Below are 14,278 nucleotides of genomic sequence, written 5' to 3' on the forward strand. Positions count from 1 at the left end.
TGAATTTGCCCATCCACAATTAGGAGGCTCATGGTTTCCCCCACTATGGTGAGGTACACCGTGTTCCTGTTAAAATTGCAGTACTTATTTCTAAATTTGTGTCTACATATACATCAGCACGTGCCCATTTTATGCAAATAGGTAGCCTCTTAGGCGGTGGTGTGTTTTGTCTTTTTGGGTGATGGGTATGATAATTCCAAGTATCAAATTCAAAGGAGAGTTTTTGACAAATTCGCTGTTGCAAAGTAACTCTCAAATGCCGGTACCCTTTGGTCCAGTTCCTCAAGTGACGAGAATCCCAGGCCTGCGAGAGTTGACCCGTTTTGCTGGCTGCAGACAGACCCTTTCCTTGCTGCAACTACTCAGGATGCTACCTTTGTTCATACAAGCTCAGTCTGCATATTCCACAGCTGGTGTGGGAGGGAGGGGGACCTAAGAATAAGAAAAGCCCTGCGAGACCAGGCCAAAGACACATCTGGTCCAGCAGCCTGTTCTTACAGGGGCCAACCAAAGGCTTATGGGAAGTTGAAAAGCAGAACCAAAAGCACAACACTCTCCCCACTTGTAATTCCTATGCAGAGTCAAACTGCCTCCAGAAGTGAATTGGAGAGAGGGTGGAGGCCAGTCCTCTTTCAGAAGCACCTAGCTAGAAAAAGCACTCTTTCATCCACAACAGTGTTTCTGGTCCTCTTTGCCCTCTTTGTCCTGTCTAAACTCATAGCTAACTCCGCTGGAGGGAAGGCATATCAAACGTTCATCCAGCATAACCCCCTGACCCCACAACAATATATATTCCCCAATTATACAATTAAGGTAAAGGGTAAAGGGACCCCTGACCACTAGGTCCAGTCGTGACCGACTCTGGGGTTGCGGCGCTCATCTCGCTTTATTGGCTGAGGGAGCTGGTGTACAGCTTCTGGGTCATGTGGCCAGCATGACTAAGCTGCTTCTGATGAACCAGAGCAGGGCACGGAAACGCCGTTTACCTTCCTACTGGAGTGGTACCTATTTATCTACTTGCATTTTGACATGCTTTCGAACTGCTAGGTGGGCAGGAGCAGGGACTGAGCAACGGGAGCTCACCCCGTCGCGGGGATTCGAACCACCAACCTTCTGATCAGCAAGTCCTAGGCTCTGTGGTTTAACCCACAGCGCCAGCTGCATCCAATTATACAATTATATTTGATTTAAAAAATATTTGTGACCAAAGAACAACCAGACAGATTTAAACAAACATTAACAAGTTCAAGCAGAAAAACAACAATGGGTCTTGAATATTTGGTTTATGCCCCAGTCTCAAGACATGGCTAGAAGGTAAACAATACAACCACCTTGCTAAAGATAAAGATAATATACAATTATATTTGATTTAAAAAATATTTGTGACCAAAGAACAACCAGACAGATTTAAACAAACATTAACAAGTTCAAGCAGAAAAACAACAATGGGTCTTGAATATTTGGTTTATGCCCCAGTCTCAAGACATGGCTAGAAGGTAAACAATACAACCACCTTGCTAAAGATAAACAGGTCCAGTGCTCTTTTTCTAGGAAAAGAGGTGCAGGAACTCACTGTGAATGCCTCCCTTGTTGTCTTGTAATGGCAATGGTGCCCACCTGAGAGGTGACGGAACTTATTTCCAGTGAGTTCTGGATGAAAAAAAAAGCCTTGAGCAGCTTGATTTCTGATCAGTGCCTGAATGGGAGGCTCTCTGGCAACCTCACCTTGTATACCACCTTGATTCATGAATGGAAGAAAGGTGGGATCTAAAATAGCATTTTACACTGCAAATCTACCATCCTGTCATTTACATTTGTAAGCTCTTCTGGGTGCCCTTTTTGGTTGAAGAACAGGGAAAATAATGCTTTATAAATAAATACTCTTAGCAAGTGTTTCAAAAAGTAATAATATCCTAATGAGTTCCCCTTCTCCTTTTGTATTTCCCAGTTTATCCATTCAATTCCTCCAGATCCTTTGCCATCATCCTCTTCCTGTGAAATTATTACTGGATGCCACTTTCCTTAACAATGTAGTTACCCAATTACGCTTTTGCATATTGCCTGCAAGTACTTAACAAACCAGTCATTAAAAAAAAAAGGAGCGAATGCCACAAACATTCCACAGTAGAATGTCACAGGACCACATACACACAATTCATAAAATTGCACAGGAACACATTACATCTAATAACAGATGCATGCAGTATGGGATTCAGGTAAAGGTGTTTGTTGCACTTCATCTCAATGCAGTCATTATTCTTATATACATTATTCTTATTAAACATTCCCTATGAACTAGATCTTCCTGAATGCATTTTTTATTTTCTCTGGATTCTTATGATGAGCTACAGATCTTCTTTCTCAAGCACGATATGGTACCACCAGACTGGAATAACTAGCCTTACAGTACTTGCTACTGCAAGGGCCTGAAGGGGGTGACTACTGCTCCGATGCAAACATCAGCCTCTATAGTCTCCAAGGTGAGCATAGTATTTTTTTTTTATAAAAAAAAACTAACACCAGACTTGGGGCATTAAAGCAGATAGCACTGTTGCACAACTCCAACTCATCATGCATAAGCTTACATAAATACACTGAAATGCCATTTTGACTACCGTAATCTCCTGGGAACTTGCTGCAAAAAAAGAGAGAAATAAATAAAAGGAGGGAAGCTGTGAAGTACCATATCTAGTCACAACAACATCAACATTTGCTAAAAACAAAGGTGTCTGTGCAGTGGTCAATAACAACCCCCCCTCCAAAATCCACATCTTCATAGCACTGTCTAGACTGTGGTCCAGGCAGTTGCTTCCTGTATTCTTGGTGGTCAGCTGTACACACAACCAGGAACATGTTCTGCATTTAACCTATACTGAGGCTGCAATCCTAGGCACGCTTATATGGGGTAAACCCTCCCCCCCACCAGCACATTTGTAAGTTGCTTCAGGGTAAATACCCATCTGATCGCATTGCCCATTTTCACTGCAGGAAATCAGCAACACTGGAACAAAATTCTCAGTCTTCAAAATGGCAAGCCAACCAGACAAGGCCTTGTCTTTACACCAGGCATAGGCAAACTCGGCCTTCTAGATGTTTTGGGACTACAACTCCCATCATCCCTAGCTAACAGGACCAGTGGTCAGGGATGATGGGAATTGTAGTCTCAAAACATCTGGAGGGCTGAGTTTGCCTATACCTGCTACACACACACACACACACACACACACACACACACACACACTACCCTCCTATTTTTCATATCATGTACAACATTCACCCTTTCTCTCTGATGAGAAAATGTTCGGAGGCAGTAAGCTTCTGAATGCCAGTTGTTGGAAAACCACAGGAGGGGAGAGTGCTCTCGCATTCAGATCTTGCTTGGGGTCTTCCCATAGGCATCTAGTTGGCCACTGTGAGAACAGAATGCTAGACTAGATGGACAACCGGCCTGATCTAACAGGCTCTTCTTATGGTCTCTTAAATCTAGCAAAAATAAAATCTGCCACTGATTCCGGTTGAAATCAATATTGCTGAAATAAAATTCTTCTTCTGACATATGAAACTGAACAGCTAAAGGTCACAATTAGACCCAAATCAGATCACATGTTAAAGGACTGTCTCCTATTGTATGACCATTCACCCTCTTGTATGTCCTGCTCCCAGCTGAACATGTGCTGTTCCTTCAACCTCAAGGATGCAATAAGGACGCAATAACTTGCTCCAAGAAATACTCTGTCCATAGGTTCCATAGTTTTGTACCTACATGTATGAAATTGGTGGGTGGGGAGACTTTCCTATGTGATGATCCATAGACAGAACTTGCATGCTTATGCTCGGGGAAACTGTATTGTGTCTTCCAACTTCTGCCTATGAAACCATCTTAAAATAAAAGATGCCCCCACCAATCCATGCACACTCTTAGGACCTGCCCTAGCTCCCACTCATGGATACGTACTCTCAGCTCAATTATTCCAGATGGCTTTATTCTAAGAATCACTACACAGTTTAAACATAGATCAGATTACTGATTACAGGGTTCAAGAGTTCAAAGCAGAGCTCTAAAGTACATGGTTGGCACAAGCTAAGATGCTGTCTCAACACCTGACATGCCCCCTTTACGCATGTCGTGTATTTCAGGTTCAAAGCAACAGGGGCTGGGGCTGGTGGCTCTCCCTGTTCTGTTTGTCCAACACTGTTTGGACAAAAATGTCTCCTAGTGTAGTACTTGGTTCTCCCCGTCTTCAAGCACTGCACTGTTTTCCTACTCCTCCTCTCACTCTGGTACAGTTTCATTAACGTGTGACCCTGAAATTCTGGATCCCCCCCCCAACTGATGCCAAAGTTTTGTGCTAGTTTTCTGATGTTTTGTGCTGTGAACCCCACATTTTGTGCCTCCACCCCCAAACCATGTAACTGGCAAAGCAAATCGGGGTCACAAGTTAATGCCAAAAAATACAACTTTGTCTGATGGACTCCAAACAGGTGTTGCTGTTTTGTGCTGCAAACCCCACGTTTTGTGCTGCCCCCTAAACTGAGTCATTGACAATCAAACCGGGGACCATAGGGACACCCCCAAACCCAACCTTGTCCAATTGTCTCCAAACTGGTGCCAAAAAGGCGTGCTGCTTCAGTGCTGTTTTATGTTATAAGCCCTGCCTTCTGCGTGGCTCCCCACACTGACCAACTGACATTCAAACTGGGTTCACAAGTAAAGGCCAAAAAAACCTGAAGCAGCTCGGGCAGGGAATCATTGGGGTAGCGGCGTGGTCAGTACACCAATAGGAATCCTGTACTGCCCCTATTGCCCAGCTTCCAGAACATGCACTCAGAAAACTGGGTTTCCCTAATAGGACTTCTTGAAAATCACTGCAACCTTGCCTCCCTGCCCACATGCCCAGGGCCGCAGTATGTAAGGGAAACCTGGTGAACAAACAGCGGCAAGAACAGGCCCATCTGCCATGTCCATCCAAGTCTTCTGGTTACACATGCCAGGTCAATTCATCTGTCTACGATCAAGTCATGGATGGCGGTGGTCTTGTGAATCATTGACCTAGCATTGCACCGCAGCACCTTAAGGTCATGTGGGACACCTTTGTTGATACCTGTATCCTTCTCATCAGGACCAGACCCAGAGGCAGGGACAATGACTAAACTTGCCTCCTCGGTAATGGCAAGGTCTGGTCATAGCGTAACTCCTCTTCCTGCCTGGGGTCACTGAGATTGGGTCTCCTGATGAATTCCCCCGCTGTGAAACCTGCCCCAGCCATTCTCTGCTGGAACTGTGCTGGAACCTGCCCCAGCATACCCCAAGCCCAAGGTCCATTCAGCTGTCTCTGCTATACTTCATCAGTTAGAGCCCTGCTCTCCTCAGGTGCTGAGCAGCCTTGGTCTCAGTCTTTTGTAACTGTGGTCTGCCAAGACCCTGTCCTCCTGGGCCAGATGGAACCGGCCGGCCTACCAGGCAGGAGGCAGGTCCAGCAAGACTCACAGCTACTGGTCTCAGGCCAGGACAAAGTGACCTCTGAGCAATGGGAGTTACACTCGAAGGCAGGCAAGGACCCAGGTGGGGCTCACTAGCCCAGGTGGGGCTTGCTAGCTTGGGGAGGAGGTGAGGGTCGCATGCCTTGTCAAGCCCAGAAGGTACAAAAGGAAAGCCGCCTTGGCCAGGCCTCATCTCTGGCATGAAGACAAATAGAAACTAATTTTATCCCTTCCCTTGCAAGCGATACAAAGAGTTGAAGTCCATTGAATGGCTCTGTTTACCAGCTTACACTATTATTGTATGCATACTAAGTATGCTCAACGTAGCTTACTTAACAGTGACAGTATCCGCCTCATCTTCTGCTTCCTTTCTTACCGTCCCAACGTTGTTGTGTTTTTTTAAAAAGAGCTGCCTTTATATTCAATCTTCTTTTCTACATAGAATTATTAGAGTAATGTTGATGCCCCAGGCTATTCCTTGATTTCAGAACAACCTTATATATGCCACAGTACATTAGGAATCTTTGAAGCTTTAAGTCACATGGAGATTAAACTAAATTGCGGAATCGGAAGTATTTTTCAGTAGCAGCTTTCAAAGTTGCCTTGATAATTCTCATTCCCTGGATATAGCAAATATATAGAGTCGGGGTGGGGAGCCTTTGGAACACAGACCTGCCTCTCACCCCAAATGGCTGGAATGTGCCCTTGAATGCCTTTTGTTTTAAGGTTACCAGACGTCCCCGTTTCCTGGGGACAGTCCCCGGATTTACACGTTAGTCAAGCACGTCAAAGTGTAAGTAGATCAATAGGTACCGCTTTGGCGAGAAGGTAAACGGCGTTTCCGTGTGCTGTTCTGGTTCGCCAGAAGCGGCTTAGTCATGCTGGCCACATGACCCGGAAGCTGTACGCCGGCTCCCTTGGGCAATAAAGCGAGATGAGCGCCACAACCCCAGAGTCGGCCACAACTGGACCTAATGGTCAGGGGTCCCTTTACCTTTACCCCATACAAAATCCATTGAAGATGAAAAGTGTCCCCGGATTCTTTGAAAAAAATCTGGTAACCTTATTTTGTTTGCCTGGATTGAATATTGGGCAGAAACTAGCCTCATGTAGCAAGGTAAAATTTACTTTTATCGTTCCAACCACTTTTGCCTCTGGCCCCACCCACCACAGGAATGTGGCCCTTTGTAAGGTTGCTAGGAAGCCAATGTGGCCCCCGGGCTAAAAACTGCTCCCCACTGTGACATAGATGAAAGAAAGATGGGTTTTAATTTTGTGAGATGTGTTCTGGGTCTCTCTCTTGCCTTTGATTTCTTGAATGTATGGGGGGGGAAGTGTTGTGGTCACACTGAAGTCTCATTGTTAACAACAACAACAATTTATATGCCACCCATCTGACTAGGTTGCTGCAGCCACTCTGGGCTGCTCCCAACAAAAAACAACAACAGTAAAAGCACAATGCAATGTCACACTCTGAAAACTTCCCTGAACAGGGCTGCTTTCAGATGTCTTTTAAAAATCACATAGCTGTTTATCTGTTTGACATCTGCTGGGAGGGCGTTCCACAGGGTGGGCACAACTACCGAAAAGGCCCTCTGCCTGGTTTTATTCACTAAGTGCTTGTGGGGGCGGAGGCCAGAGGGGAGTCTAATATTTTCATTCAGTGTTGATCCAGAGAACAGAAAACCCTTTTATCTGTCGTGTCCAAGACATTTTGCAAACAATGGTCCCCTTCATGAACTTGAAGTTCATGAGAAAAATATTGAATACTCCCTCTTTGCCTGGGAACTTCTCTGCAGAGTTAAGTCAATAAATACTCACAATGCCGTGTAATTAGGCTAATACAGCGGTGTAATGAAGTGGTGCTACCACTTCTGAATTTTCTCTGTGGTAAGTTCAGCATAACTGCACCGTACTTCTGGCTATGTTTGCTATTTTGATCTAGGTAAACTGTGTGCATTGCATGCAAAACATATCAATATTGATAAGGCGGGAAGAACTTGGGTGCAGTTGCACTTTTTTCATTCATGTCAGCTTTCTTTAATCTTCATATAGAGAATGGCACAGACAATTCAAGCTTCTCCCCATTATTATTTTTTTAAGCTGGGTTTTTTCCAGCATTTCTTCTCCCAAAACACATTACAGTCAAACCTTGGTAGTTTGAACGTAATCCGTTCCAGATGACCGTTCGACTTCCGAAACGTTCGACAACTGAAAACTGAAAGTGGAAGACTCAATATAATACGTAAACTCAAAAACAGAAGCAGCGTAGCATGTTCAGTTTCCGAAAATCGTTTGAAAACTGGAAGCAATTACTTCCGGGTTTTTGGGTTCGGGAGGCAAAGCGTTCCAAAATGGAGGCGTTTTGGAACTGAGGTTTGGCTGCGTGTTTCTTCTTCTCAATGTTTTACAGTAATTAGGAAATTCGTAGTATATTGCATCAGATGACAAGTCTGGAAACTATCTTACTGTTTTCTCCTTCTTGGGTGATGGCTGAAAATTGTAAGGGAGCAAACACATATCTGCTTAGGGTTCAGCAACTGGAAATCCCAAGGGTCAAATCTGTCTCCCTGAGATTACTTGTCCCCTCCAGGGTAACATAGCAAAGACAAATTGGGGCCATCGGACTTGCTAGCACCATGCTTTTTGTTGTTGTTTTTTTGGAATATAGAGGAATTGGATTGGCCTACTACCCACCTACTTGCTACAGTCGGTGTGTCTATGTTGAAATATTATTTGATTTGTCAGCTCTGCAAACTGCAGGGATAGAGGAATAGAAACATTAATATGTGCTCTTTTTGTATGCAAGTTTTACAGAGAAACAGATTTACTTCCATCTTGTTAAGCATGCTAGCATGGGCAAGTTCTTTTTTTTAAAACATGCCTTCATCAATGAAGCGGCCATTAAAAGGAAACGCAATACATAATCTGACAGCAGCAACATCTGCTCTCTATTTTTGAGGGCTATTTTTGCTTTTGGCCATTCACATTTCAGACATCAAAGACTGGAGATCAGAAGTGCCCAAGAGCAAAACAACAACAACAACAAAACAACAAAAAAAGCTCAGAAATATATATTTGTTTATTTCTGTGCTTGGAGAATCTTTAGGTGACCTTTCCTATCAACACTTGCTAGTCCCCAAGCCGGATGCTCAGCTCAGAGAGCATGTTATATAAAGCGAAGGGGCATGTGCAGCCAAACTGAGCAGGATTTAACCCTCTGCTCAAGTGACAACAGCAGATGGGTGTGGTTTGGGGGAAATGGCTTCCTAGGCCAGACTGAACTCCCTGGTAAGGCAAGATTGGGCCACGGGGCAGAGGCTCTCTACTCCTGCTTTAGCAGAAAGTGCATCTTCCTGTGCAAAACACCTGATTGCTGCTAATTTGCTTAACCCACTGCAACCCCTTGTAAAGCTGCTCCTGAGGGTTGGGGGCAAGGACACTGCAAGGGGCTGCAGTAGGCAGGGGGAGAAGGGTAAAAATAACATCAGGTGCCCAACCCACCTGAACAAGCGGAAGTGCTTTCTGACAGGTAGAAGCTGGTGGCCCAGTACTGCCAGTTCATGGGGGTGCAGCAAGACCATAGACTTTTACAGCTGCCCATGGGGTAATACTTCAGTTGTAAAGCATGCAACTGACATTTCTCCTCTGCCTCAAAACCCTTGCCCCAGTTATTCCGTTCTTTTACAAACTGTATTCCTTAGGGTAAAAAAAGAAAAGAAAAGAAAGTTTGACAACTCTGATAAAAAGAAATACAGTAAATGCATTTTAAGCTCACTAAAAAAAAAAACCATGGCACCACCATGACTGCAGAAATAAAATGCCCTTCTTACAGTCTTATAAAATGGGGTTTGCTTCCGCTGTCCTGAGTTCCTCAAGAATAAGTGGGTGAATGTCTGAAAAGGGAATGTCTAAACACCTGCTTAGAATTTTTAATCTTTGCTGGAAGCTGCCCAGAGTGGTTGGGAAGACCCAGCCAGATGGGCGGGGTACAAATAAATTATTATTATTATTATTATTATTATTATTATTATTATTCCCTTCACACAAAAATAAGAAAGCAAGGATGCTGCATTGGCCAGCATCAGCCCTGGTGGGTCCCACTATGCCTTTTTCTTCATCCAGAACTCAATTCTGGCACCTGTCAGCTGGGTCCCATTGCCATTATAAGAGAACAAGGGAGGTGTTCATGAGTTCCGGCACCTCTTTTTCTACAAAAATATCACTGCTCGTGGCATGCAGGATTCTGACCATGGGGCCTGCATGTCACTGTCCATCATCACCTGCCATTCTTCTGAGGGTCGTCTGGGAAGCCCCCGGGGTATAGGATCCTGAATTTTTGTCCCCAGGGTCCAGCCCTAGTTGCACCAGTGAAAAGCCACCACTGGATACAACCCTTTGTGTATGACTAGTTGTGCCATGGATGGAGTTGCACATTCAAACAGCACATCCAATTGGAAGCACGTTTACCTGGGAGTAAGTGTCACTGAATACAATGAGATTTCTGAATAAACATGCATGGTGCAGCTGTGTTAACCATGTTGTTCTCCTTCTGGCTTTCTTATTCCAATAGGCTTTGGGGAACTGACTGCTTTTAATGAAAGGGCTGGTGCTGTGTTGCATTTATTGTTAATTACAGTGGTACCTCGGGTTACATACGCTTCAGGTTACATTCGCTTCAGGTTACAGACTCCGCTAACCCAGAAATAGTGCTTCAGGTTAAGCACTTTGCTTCAGGATGAGAAGAGAAATCGTGCTCCGGCGGCGCAGCTGCAGCAGGAGGCCCCATTAGCTGAAGTGGTGCTTCAGGTTAAGAACAGTTTCAGGTTAAGTACGGACCTCCAGAACGAATTAAGTACTTAACCCGAGGTACCACTGTATCTGTATGTGTTTATTGGATCCTTTATATACAGAGAGAGTTTTACGTAATTCTATTAATGTTTAATTGTTTTTTAATTCAGTTTTCGCTTTATTTTTTAGCTGTTCCTATCTTACCAGTATGCCGCCTTCTCTGCCAAGGAAAAAAGGCAGGATAGAAATAAATATATAATAATGAGTAATAGTAATAATAATAATGTATTTCCCAGTCAAATCAGTGGGACTTTAAAGCATTTAATTCACTTTATTGTGCGCAACGTGGGAACACAGCAGAAACAATGTATGATGCAGTCTTGCAAATTAGACTTTCAAAAGCCGTATCGTTCACAAGGTGTGTGTCTATCAATAATTATCTGCTTTAACAGCAGAAAATAAGAGTTATAACAGACCGTCAATGCAAGAGTTTTTAATTGAGCTTGACAAAGGAAAGCGTGCAAGTCAAAACGTTAAGTCACGTTTTGATTTCAGGTTTTGTTTTTTTAATGGCAATAGTAGAGATCTCACTAATCCTTGTTATCGTACAGACCGTTCTGGGTGTGTAAACCCTCGCACAGAAAGATAGCTCAGGGTCCTTAACTTGCCCCACAGAAGCTTAAACGGCTCTGCTTTTAGTGTTAGTGAAATGCTGTTATTTAGAGGTCATCTATTTTAGAGCCGGGGAAATTCTTAAGCTACTTAAAAAAACGATCTTAGCTCTTACTGATCTTGAGACACTCCCTGATCAACCTAATCCCATGTGATTTGGGCAAGAACCCTGGAGCCGACACTCTGCCAGAAGCATGAAACTTGGATACAAAAAACCCCCAAAGCAGTACAGTTCTACTGGGTCAGTGACTCACAAAAGGAGGAGGAAGTGGAAAATGGGTTCTCTGTTGAATGAATTTCTTTAGTGGGATCTGTATCTTCTACTCCGCAGGCAGCATCTCGGGTTCACACTACAGGCACAGCAACCATTCCAAGCAGCCACTTCCTTCAGCTTCTGCTTCTTATCTGAAGCACTTGTGACTCTGTGGGATCTTGGCTTCGGAGAGGCAAAGTCCTGTGTTCAAATCCCACCAGGGATTGGCCTTTCTACTAACTGGTCCCCAAAACAATTGAATCCCCATCTGGCTAGCTGTTAGGTGGCAACTGCATTTAAAAAAGATAAAGGACCCCTGACAGTTAAGCCCAGTCACAAACGACTCTGGGGTTGCGGCACTCATCTCACTTTACTGGCCAAGGGAGCTGACATATGTCCGCAGAATTTTTCAGGGTCTAGTGGCCAGTATAAGCAGCCTATTCGGATGAGCAACATAACATCAGAAAGGGGGAACTCACAGATAACTGCACCTTTGCAGCTCATTCTGTTCAAGGAAGCAGATACACTCAACATTCTTAAGTGATATATCCTTTTCTGAAGTTACGCCACTCAGGTGAGTAGCCACTGGTGTAAGCTTCTTTCATAGAGTGCTCATCTTCCATAGAAGTGTACAGTTGGAAGGGACCAACCCCTTGCAATGCAGGAATCCTGTTCTGGGTGGGCTCAAACCACCAACTTTCTGGTTAACAGCCAGATGCACTGAACCATTTTGCCATCTTTCTTAACGGCGAGTGTACCAAGTTAAAAGGTAAAGGTACCCCTGCCCGTACGGGCCAGTCTTGACAGACTCTAGGGTTGTGCGCCCATCTCACTCTAGAGGCCGGGGGCCAGCGCTGTCCGCAGACACTTCCGGGTCACGTGGCCAGCGTGACAAAGCTGCATCTGGCGAGCCAGCGCAGCACACAGAAACGCTGTTTACCTTCCCGTTAATAAGCAGTCCCTATTTATCTACTTGGACCTGGGGGTGCTTTCGAACTGCTAGGTTGGCAGGCGCTGGGACCGAACAACGGGAGCGCACCCCGCCGCGGGGATTCGAACCGCCGACCTTTCGATCGGCAAGCCCTAGGCGCTGAGGCTTTTACCCACAGTGCCACCCGCGTCCCAGTGTACCAAGTTACCTCTGTTTTAAATCTGCAGGAAACCCTCACATGTCATCAAAGCCAACAAGTGTATGGTTTATGTTGTGAACTGCCCTGAGATATATGGGTATAGGGCGGTATACAAATTTAATAACTAACTAAATAGAATAAAATCACACCAACAGAGACCCCAACAAGGAATCTGGCATGTAGGAACAGACCAACACAGGTTTCCATCCAATTCCTGTTGTTGTTGTTGTTTAGTCGTTTAGTCGTGTCCGACTCTTCGTGACCCCATGGACCAGAGCACGCCAGGCACCTCTGTCCTCCACTACCTCCCGCAGTTTGGTCAGACTCATGCTGGTAACCTCGAAAACACTATCCAACCATCTCGTCCTCTGTCGCCCCCTTCTCCTTGTGCCCTCCATCTTTCCCAGCATCAGGGTCTTCTCCAGGGAGTCTTCTCTTCTCATGAGGTGGCCAAAGTACTGGAGCCTCAGCTTCACGATCTGTCCTTCCAGTGAGCACTCAGGGCTGATTTCCTTAAGAATGGATGCGTTTGATCTTCTTGCAGTCCATGGGACTCTCAAGAGTCTTCTCCAGCACCATAATTCAAAAGCATCAATTCTTCGGCGATCAGCCTTCTTTATGGTCCAGCTCTCACTTCCATACATCACTACTGGGAAAACCATGGCTTTAACTATACGGACCTTTGTTGGCAAGGTGATGTCTCTACTTCTCAAGATGCTGTCTAGGCCTGTCATTGCCCTTCTCCCAAGAAGCAGGCATCTTTTAATTTCGTGGCTGCTGTCACCATCTGCAGTGATCATGGAGCCCAACATAGGCGCCGACTCCATGGGGCTTGAGGGGGCCCGAGCCCCCTCAAAAAATCGTTTGGGGGGGCTCCGCCCCCCCAATAATCTCCGGCGCCCCTCCAGCAGAGCGCCATCGCCGCCCCTCCCCCAGCCCAAAATGCACAGGGAGGGGCGGGCTGCATGCCTCCTGCCCTCCCTCCCGAGCAAAAGCTCCACCCAATTTCCTTTGGAGCTGATTAATAGGCGCAGCACGCTCTCCCCTATTCGCTCACGAGGAGGCGGCGCCACTTTATTTGCATATTCATGAGCTTATTTATTATTCATGAGCTTTCCCGGGCCCCCCCCAATATTTTTTATAAGTCCGCGTCCCTGGAGCCCAAGAAAGTAAAATCTCTCACTGCCTCCATTTCTTCCCCTTCTATTTGCCAGGAGGTGATGGGACCAGTGGCCATGATCTTCGTTTTTTTGATGTTGAGCTTCAGACCATATTTTGCGCTCTCCTCTTTCACCCTCATCAAAAGGTTCTTTAATTCCTCCTCACTTTCTGCCATCAAGGTTGTGTCATCTGCATATCTGAGGTTGTTGATATTTCTTCCGGCAATCTTAATTCCAGCTTGGGATTCATCCAGCCCAGCCTTTCGCATGATGTATTCTGCATACAAATTAAATAAGCAGGGAGACAAAATGCAGCCTTGTTGTACTCCTTTCCCAATTTTGAACCAATCAGTTGTTCCATATCCAGTTCTAACTGTAGCTTCTTGTCCCACATAGAGATTTCTCAGGAGACAGATGAGGTGATCAGGCACTCCCATTTCTTTAAGAACTTGCCATAGTTTGCTGTGGTCGACACAGTCAAAGGCTTTTGCATAGTCAATGAAGCAGAAGTAGATGTCTTTCTGGAACTCTCTAGCTTTCTCCATAATCCAGCGCATGTTTGCAATTTGGTCTCTGGTTCCTCTGCCTCTTCTAAATCCAGCTTGCACTTCTGGGAGTTCTCGATCCACATACTGCTTGAGCCTTCCTTGTAGAATTTTAAGCATAACCTTGCTAGCGTGTGAAATGAGTGCAACTTCCTACCCAGAAGTAAATGCCTCAAACCCATTTCAATAGGGCTTACTTCCAGGGACGTAGATGTCGATGTGTTTGTTGTTTATAATGTCCCTAGG

The sequence above is a fragment of the Podarcis muralis genome, chromosome 4 (assembly GCF_964188315.1).
Source record: "Podarcis muralis chromosome 4, rPodMur119.hap1.1, whole genome shotgun sequence".
Lineage (NCBI taxonomy): Eukaryota > Metazoa > Chordata > Lepidosauria > Squamata > Lacertidae > Podarcis > Podarcis muralis.